We start from the raw sequence: 10,112 nt of genomic DNA, 5'->3' as shown, positions 1-10,112 counted from the left end.
GCAATCGTTCATATCGATTTAGGATTTCTCTTACGATATGTAAAACCATAATAATCATAGTCACGTTTAATACATAAATGCATACAACCGCATATTCATCTGTGCACATTAAATTTTTCTTTTTATAAAAACGTTCAATATATTATATGTTTAAGATTTTTAAAATAGCGTTATTATATTTATAATAATTATTTAAATCATTTTCTTTCATCTTATTTATATTTATTGATTATTTAATTCAGATATATTTGATTATTAAATAAATATTATTTTTATATATGAATATATATTGAAAAAAAAATAAATAAATATTTATAATATAAATAAAATATTTATAAATATAAATGTATAAATAAATATTATTTTTATATATAAATATATATAATTAAATTTTTTAAATTTACAATAATATTAATATTACTATAATTATAATAAATAACTAAATAACTAACTATATATATATTTATATATATTAAAATTATATTATTGTATATATTTATTTATAATATTTATATAATACTTATAATTATATAATTATAATATATTATATATATATATAATATAAATAAAATATTTATAAATATAAATATAAATATATAAATAAATATTATTTTTTACATTCGTGTACTTTTACAAAGAATTGTTGTCTAATCATATGTTTTATTATTTTGAAATTTATTATGTATTAATATTTTATATTATTATATATTATATTATTTATTATATTATATTATTAATTTTTGTTGTTATATATGTAGCATTACACACAATATATGTGTAGCATTACGTAGATTAGATTTTTTTTTTTGTTCTCCTATCTTCTTATCGTTTCATCTCTTTCTGTTTTCTTATCATTCTCTTTCTCTCTTCTTCTCTCACACTGTATTTTTCTCTTTTTTTTTTAATTCACTGGTTGTTTTTAGCAAAAATTGGGTTTGCAATTATAACACGTTCGTGCAATAAAACTGATTAGTTATCGAGTTGTTGGATATTCCGAGAAAATCTGTATAAACGTTGTTACCCTGTTAAAATCGACACTGAAACCACGCGATCGATAGAAATGAGAGAGAGAGACAGAAAGAGAGAGAAGAGAGAGAGAAGAGAGAGAGAAGAGAGAGAGAGAGAGAGAGAGAGAGAGATAGATAGAAATCATTTATATACTAACACTATATTTTACTCGTTTTCATTTCATTCCACACCCTTATCTATACATATGTATTTATATGCATACATATATATATTTGTAGAAAAATAACACAGTAATAATTATAACGTTACTTTTCTTTATAAAACATTTAAACAAACTATACAAATTTTCTATTTATCAATATATACATAATATACACCAGTGTGTTGAAAATTCTCAAAAAATCTTATCTTAGAAATTTTGTGAGACACTTTATGACACACAGACAAAGATAATAACACTAATTAGATGAATTATTGTTACACAAATACTTTTCTTTATAAAACATTTAAATAAACTATACAAATCTTCTATTTATATACAGATATAGGTATATATAATATTTTAATCTATAAATATAATTATAATTAATTATAATTTATTTATTTAATACAATATAATTATATTTAATATATAAATTATTATTATAATATATGTATATAATACACACCTGTGTTGTATATTCTCAAAGAAACTATCTCAGAAATTTTGTGAAATACTTCATAACAATTATAACACTAACTCGATGAATTATTGTTGCATAAAAATATGTGCAACCCATCTAAACACTTTTATTTATTTATTTTTTTATTACAACATTTCTCGCAGTTTACCCATTCAAGTTTGTAGATCTTTCCTTTTTCTCTTAAAAAACTCTCGAAGCAAATGCTCGTTAGTTTCCCCCTTACAATTCTACTCCCTTTTTTTCACCCCCTTACCCAACCTTGTTCGATGATAGGAAGAGGAAAGTTAACTTGAAAACGATCTGCTGTTGCTGCTGTTACTGAAACTGATGCTGCTGTTACTGGCCGATGATGAAAAGCGCATATCCGGATGATTAATCGTGGAGGATTAATTAATCGCGAAATGAGTGGGTGGAAATAAGGGACGACGTGATTTCGTCTGATTAATCCGTCCAAGGGAAAAAGAATAAAGGTTTTATTCCGTGTAGGAGGGTTTAGGAGAGAGGAGGAGGGAGGAGGGGGTGGTCGTTTGGTGAAATCCGTAATCAGACGAATAGATGTGGTTGGTGGTGGTTGGTGGTGGTTGGTGGTGGTTGTGGGATCCTTTTTTCATGCTCGGTTGACGAACTATGTCGATCAAAGTATTATTTTTTAAAAATTTATTTTATTTTATTTTTGACGGTGTTCATTTAATCTCCACTCCCACTCTTTTTCTTAATGGGTCATATCATTTTTTACCATTTATGGTTAATTTATCGTTGCATATGTAATAATGTTTGATTATTTATTATATAAATTGTATATTTATTAATTTTTATTATATATATTATTACATGGTATTATATACAGTTATTATTATTATTATTATTATTATGATTATTATTATTATTATTATTATTATTATTATTATTATTATTATTATTTTGTGACAAAATAATTGATATATATATTTTGCAAAATATTTATGTTATTCCAATAAGATAGAAACTTCTTATAGGGTACCATTTTATATTATTTTTTATTATTTTTTATTATATATATATATATATAATATTTATAACAATAAATGATAAAAAGGGGGAGGAATGGGTTAAATGAACACACTGCTAAAAACCTATGATAAATGAAATCTAAATAACTCTACTATATAACTTACAAAATAATAATATAAATAAGAACTAAATAATGTAATATAATAAGAACTAAATAACTAAATAATTAATATAAAATATAATAAGAACTAAAATATAAATAATAAAAATTCTTCTTCTGAACCACATCAATATATATAAAATAATGTTTAATTTTGATAAAGACATTTAGCTAGTAGGATCGAGATAACTGAAGATGAGATTCTTCTGAATTTTGAAGAAGAAGGTAGTCTTAGTAATTCGCTAAGTAACTCGGTGAATGCTTGATGACGCTTGGTCTAACACGAATAACCTAAATTAGGAACATCGCGCTAAGTTCAATGCAACTCCTATCCTAAACCTCGTGTGTTCAATGGATTTACTATTGGTCTCACTCACACACATACATACACACTCATTCTCTCTCTCTCTCTCTTTCTCTCTTGGAGAGAACTGGCCAAAGTCGAGCTTATCGTACAATTACTTGATCAAAGCTTTCAAACGCTTGTGCTCTGCTTCGAGAGTATGGTTGTTTCTTCAAAAGCCAGCAAGAACACGCTTTAACCCTCAAACCAAACGTTAGTTAGAAACGCATTTGGTCTTCCATACTATTGCAATTACTACAAGAAACTCCTTATAATCATCCTTTTCTTACCAAATCCTATTGATCTCGATCTGTTTCTACGTGTAGGAATCATTCATCAGTTAACGCTTAAATTAACACTACATACACATACGTACAGACACATATCGTAGACGAGTTATATGATAACTAATTTTTACTATTAGGTAGTAAGATCTAGGGGATTTTATATATCCAAGTATTTTACGATAGATGCAAATATTATTTTTATTTTACATGAATTTTTGTTACCTCGTATATTCATAATGAACAACACGTATGTGTCGTTTAAAAACATAATTAGATATATATATATATATAATTATATTTAAAGCTAGAATTATTTTTATAGAATTATACTATACACATAAAACTATATTATATAATATAATTACTAAATTTTATTATTACATATTTATTTATATTTATATATGATAAAGCTAGAAAATTATTTTTATAGAATTATATTATATAATATAAATTATTATATTACATTATTACATATTTCTACATATATATATATATATATATAGATATAGTGATATATTGAAGAGTATATTCCAATAAAAGAAAGAAAATAGTACTCACTCAGGTTCTAGCAAGCCCCAGTAATTGGTGGGTTTTAGCGGCATAATTCTTGGCCGAAGGGCATATCACGGGCCTATATAGCCCTTAAGCCGCAGTCCACAAGTTCCATTGGGGTGGTCACATAGGCTTCCATGTCTCTATCCTATATCTATCCATATTGCTCTTTCTCTCTCTCTCTCTCTCTCTCTCTCAACCCTTCTCACTCTCTCTTTATCTATCCATCTATCTATCTATCTGTCTATCTTTCTCATAGTAGTAGGAGTTTCCTCCGACTTCCTTGTTATATACACACACATAACATACTCACGCTTACGTACATACATATACCAACAAACCAACCCCCATCCTCTTCGTTCTCCTCCTCGTTATGTACACGGGGGTGCGGGCCGAGCTTTACTCGACTGTTGGGATCCGTTAGGCTCCGGAGTTTGAGGGTAAGAACGGTATGACAAGCATTTGATGAGGGGACCAACGCCGCCCACTGAAATCCTCTCTGTAGGGGTTCTCATTTTCCTTTCTAAAAAATCTTATTCTTATTTTATTATTATTGTTATTGTTAGTATTTTTGTGTGTGATTGATTATATAAACTCTCATTTGTTTTGTTACGTTTTTTTAGAATATTTTACACGCTCTTTTTTGTTGTTTTTTTTTTCTATTAAAATGATTTAAATTATTGTGATAGCATTTTATATTTGATAACAATAATAAAATTAATAAATAAATCTTTTACTTGTTGAACGTAAGGATAACTTTACTTTATTTATTAGTTGTTTCATTGGGTTAGCAATTAAGTCATTGGTGATTTTAAAAAGCCATCTATCGACAAAATCCGCAATCACTTAATGGCAACCAAATAATTTAACCTATAAATCATTCTACGTATTAGTTTGATTTTATTTTCATTTATTTTGATTAGTTTAATTCTATTAAATTATTATATATCAATCTATGACAATAATTAAATTCTTTTTTTTTTAACTCGTTGAACCTGAGATAACTTTACTTTACTTTATTCGTTGTTTTAATTTAACCTATAAATCTTTCTACGTAATAGTTTGATTTTATTTTGATTTATTTTGATTAATTTGATTCTATTAAATTATAATATAATTAAATTGTTATATATCAATCTATAACAATAATTAAATTCTTTGAACGTGAGATTACTTTACTTACTTACTCGTTGTTTTATTGGATTGGCAACTAAGTAGCCATTGCTGATTTTAAGAAGCCATCTATCTACAAAATCCGCAATCACTTAGTTCTTAACCCAATAATTTAACCTATAAATCATTCTACCTATTAGTTTGAAAATAAAGATGATCTAAATGATCTCTAATTAAATGTGAATGTGTGTGTGTTTTTTTTTTTTACATTTTGTTGTAATACGAATCTAGAAAGTGATTCTTTGAAGTAAGGGGGTAAAAAAAAAAAGATGGAGAGAAAGATTACTTTGACCTCTCGCAACAGTGATCCGAGAAACTTTAGTTAGAAAGTTAGAGTACAGTATAGTAGTAGCTAAAGCAAAGATGTACACACACGTGTATGTTAGAAAGTGTAGACAATAAAAGGGGTTGAAACAGAGAGAGAGAGAGAGAGAGAGGGAAGGAAAAGTATCGAAGGTTTGTTGTATGGTAGCAAACTCGTAAAGTAGAGGGCGTTGGATGGATAAAAGGAAAAAAGAAGAAGAAGAAGAAGAAGAAGAAGAAGAAGAAGAAGAATAGGAGTAGAAATAAAGAAGGGATGGAAAAGGGAAAGGGAAGAAAAGGTCTCTTCGGACAAGATTGATCGTCACTGGTACGACTATGTCGTGGGATCGTCGTAACACACTTGCCACACCAATAGGAATAGGGGAAGAGGCAAGTTACTTCAGTGTCCTTGTCAGTGATTCTCAGATAGGGTTAAAGGGATGGATAGGACTATATTGTAACAAATAGTAATAGCATCGAACCCTCCCCCTCTCCTTTTCCCTAGTCCCTTTCTATCCCATCTGCTTGAACATTATTTTTCCTTTAGTTGATTTTTACTTTGAGAATCACTGGGGGGTTGGGATTGGAGTGGGGGAAAAGCTAGGTTTCTTGTCCAACACTTACATTTACATTTACATTTTCAACGAATAGGATCGACCCTACTGTTTTTTTCTCTTCGCATACTTTTCTCTCGTTAAGGGACCTCCAACTGTGGGCGGAGGAAGAAAAAGTTTCATTCTGAAATACGTACACACATTTATCTCCCTTTTTATTTTTCATTTTTCTTTTTCTTTTTCTTTTTCTTTGTTTTTCATCTTCCTATTCTTTCTCTAATAAACCTATCAATCTTTTTTCTTATTTTTTATATTATACTTTTCTATACGAGATGAGAAATGATCGCCGCTGCTGTTAGCAGAAATCGTTCAATCGAGGAATCAAGCTGCGAAGGGTGGGCAGGGTGAGGAAATCGATCGGAAGAATGTGTTACTCGAATTCCAAACGGTGATTCCATAAAAGTTATTCGTTGCTTATGTGGGTGGAGGATGGGTGAAGAGGAGGAGGAGGGTGAGGAGGAGGAGGGTGAGGAGGAGGGAAACGGATCAGAACGCGTTCAATTTCAAAAAACTATTTAACATGTTGAGCGCCACGTCAGCCATTGGTGACTGACACTAGACTTCCGTTTAGGCCGCGTCTGTCACATGTGACTGACACATTCAACTTTTTTCAATACAAAGTAACGCCTGTGGCCTGACGAGAATTTCCCTAAGAATTCACGTGGCGCTCAACAAATTTGTTAAGAAATTTTATCTATTATAAATGTCGATGACCAGTCATTTATTAGGTTGGCAACTAAGTATTATTAGTGATTTTAAAAAACCACAAAGCCACCTATCGACAAAATTTGCAATCATTTACTTGCTAATCTAATAGAACATAAGTGGAAATATGAGGAAGACAATTTGTTTAATTGTTTTTAGGTTTGTTATTGTAATTAGGCGTGTTTTTATCTTTCACACGTGTGTTAGTTATATTACCACCTACCATTTTAAATTGTTCGAGTGTTTCTTAGGTATATTTTTTCTTTTTTTTTATATTTTTTCTTCTTATTCGTCATTTTTATGTTTCATTCTCCGCAAGCAGTGAGAATGAAACAGCTGATGGAATCGTCGTGTTTGTGGTCTTCTTTACTTTTTTTTTTTTTTTTTTTTTTTTCTTCCCCTATCATCTGACTTACGAACACACACATACACATATGAACACATAGAACGGTTCACATATGTTGAACCGTTCTATGATGATTGTACATTCGCGAGAGAAAGATACAACAATAAAAAAGAAAGGGGGAAAAAAAGATTTAATAGGTTCGATAGGAAAACAAAAATTCTAGAACTATGAATGCTAGGGAAAAAATAAATAAAATAGAAAAAGAAAAAAATGAATGAATAAACGAACTCAACTCCTCCTCCTACGTTCGTTCGTTCGTGGGAGGCGTCAGAGTTAAAAAAGAAAAAAAAGGTGGCAAGAGAAAGAGATAATGATAGGGTTGGTTTTTTAGGGTGGTCGTCGAAGGAAAGTAGGGGAAGCTAGTAGTAGGGTTAGGATTGAGATTAGGGTAGGGGTATGGGTAGGGGGTTGGAAGGAATATAAATGGAAAATGGTAGGAAAAATATGAAAGAAGGTTCCTTCTGTTGCTGCTGCAGTTGCTGCAGTTTCAGTTGCAGTTACAGTTGTTTTTCTTGTGGAAAAGTAAAGAAAAAGGAATGGGGTTTTTTTTTCTTGGTTGACTGTTTACGTGACGAAGATGTTTAACGCGCTTGTATCGTCAACGACGACTACGACTACGACTACGACTACGACGAGGAAGAGGAGGAAGAGGACGCGGTCGATCGAAAGCCATTCTCTTTTGCAGGGTCTAAAGCCCTGCCCTTTACAACGAGCTTTTCAACGACCTCACCAGATGGCTACTCTCAAGCGAACTTTGAACTCTTCTTCCTCTTCTTCTTCATCTTCATCTTCATCTTCATCTTCATCTTCTTCTTCTTCTTCGTCTTCTAATTTGAGTTTTATTTTGTTTGGGTTCTTCTTTTAATATACATACGTATAGAATTCATGTGTTGGTTATGTTGTTGTTGTTGTTGTTGTTGTTGTTGTTGTTGAATAATAATAAATAAGAATAAATTATCCCTGTGTTACTGCAAGCGCTAATAAGCGCTCAGAAATTTTGGTATTCAGAACCAAGTACAATATAAGTGCTTTTCTTGTCTTATTAAATTTGTAATATTTTATTTATAATAACAATTTGATTTTAGAGTGTTGATAATTATATAATATTGTTTTAATATACCAAATTATTAATTAGTTTTTTTTTATATATATTTAAATATGTTATTGCAAAAATGAAAATTTGAAAATTTTGTGTTTATTTCACGTACATCATTTTTATTTATTTATTTATTTATGTACGTATTAATTAAATTATAATATATATTCGTTCGATTTTATATTTATTATTTATAATATAATTTGGTAATAAAAATTATATATTAAATTATATATTAAACTATATATTAATCTTTGCTTACCACACTTGGTCCAAAGGACCCAGACCTTTTTTGAAACTTGAGTTATTTTTCTCAATTGTTCAACTTTGATAATTTTTTAAACATATTCATATTTGACTTAAAGCTATAAAACCTATATAGTCTTTTTTAAGTAAGTATTAAAGAAGTCTCCAAAAAATGTTGAAGAAAATCTATGCAATAGTTTCTTTTTTATAACGATTTTTCTCGTCCGGGTCCAAAAGACCCGGGTGTGGTAAGCGTGTTACTCCAGGAAGGGTGGTAAGCAAAGGTTAAATTATAGTATTATTTGGTAATAAAAATTATATATTAAATTATATATTAAGTTATAGAATAATTTGGTAATAACAAACAAACAAAAAATTTGATTTATCTTTTTCGATGATGTTTTAAATTACATTGAATGGATGATAACAACGTGCGTGCGTGACACTTGTCGCGAATATATATTTCATCATTTTATTTTATTTTTTTTTTTACTTGAGACATTAAAACACTTGATAATCTCATCGACAATTCTCAACGATCAAATCTTATCTCTTAACCATAAGCGTCTAAGATTACTTTAAAGAACGATGATCGATTTATCTTTGTTATTTCTTTACAAGAGTATTTAATTGATATAATGTTTGTTATTATTGTTCAACACATTTTCATCGTCAGAAATATTTTTTTTTTTTACACTTATCCATGTACTTATATTTAAAAAAGAATAGAACAATCGTATGAGATAAGGAATACTTATTCTTTTTGTGAAGTTATCAAAATTTCAATTACTATGACTTAACGAAAATTAAATTATTGATAATAGAACTACCTCTTGAAAAAAAAAAATGAATAGAAATAAAATTAAATCAAACGAAATAAAAAGACAACACCCGCCCCCTTCCCCCATACATTTGTACAATCGTATGAAAGTATAACTTATATTCCTTAAAGAAAAATTAAATCAAACGAAACAAACAAACAAAAGACCTCCAACAGTTATAAAATCGAAGTACAACATGTTTTCCTTAAAAAAAAAGAAATTAGATCAAACAAAAAAGAAAAACCCACCATTCATTTGTACAATCGAAGTACAGCTTGTTTTCTTTAAGAAACAAATTGAATCAAACAAAAAAGAAAACCATATTTATACATACATTTATACAATCGAACTACCACTTTTATCCCTAAAAAAAAAAATTAAAACTACAACTCATTAAAGTACCTAAAAGAAGAATTGAAAGGGTCAAATTGAAAGGGTCAAATTGAGAGGGTTAATTAGCAGCATCATCATTAAGGGTGTTATGATAATAAGATTATTATTTTCAATCATAGAAAATTGCTTTTCGAATTATAATTGATAGAACACTTGTTAAAACAAGGAATAAAGCTTTCTCAGGAAATCATGGTACACATACACCCATACCCATAGACACACACACACACACAAACAGAAAGAGAGAGAGAGAGAGAGAGAGAGTAAGAGAACGTCGACGGCCATTGTGTTCTCTGTGAGGACAGCCGCGTGTCCTCTGGAACGTTCGAATACAAATACAAAGAGACACGCAACACACCCCCATATACACA

At 29.2% G+C, this 10,112-nt stretch overlaps 1 protein-coding gene across 16 annotated transcripts in view; it reads left to right on the top strand.

The window, feature by feature from the left end:
* Positions 1-10,112, top strand: part of gro (TLE family member transcriptional corepressor groucho) — a 121,261-nt gene that overhangs the window by 15,654 nt on the left and 95,495 nt on the right. The gene's annotated exons all lie outside the window — the stretch shown is intronic.

Source organism: Polistes dominula, unplaced genomic scaffold, assembly GCF_049000335.1.
Source record: "Polistes dominula isolate Pdom_NZ unplaced genomic scaffold, Pdom_raw_medaka scaffold_35, whole genome shotgun sequence".
In the NCBI taxonomy this organism is placed as follows: Eukaryota; Metazoa; Arthropoda; class Insecta; order Hymenoptera; family Vespidae; genus Polistes; species Polistes dominula.
Note: the sequence above shows the minus strand (reverse complement) of the source record. Positions and strands in the feature narration are given on the sequence as shown.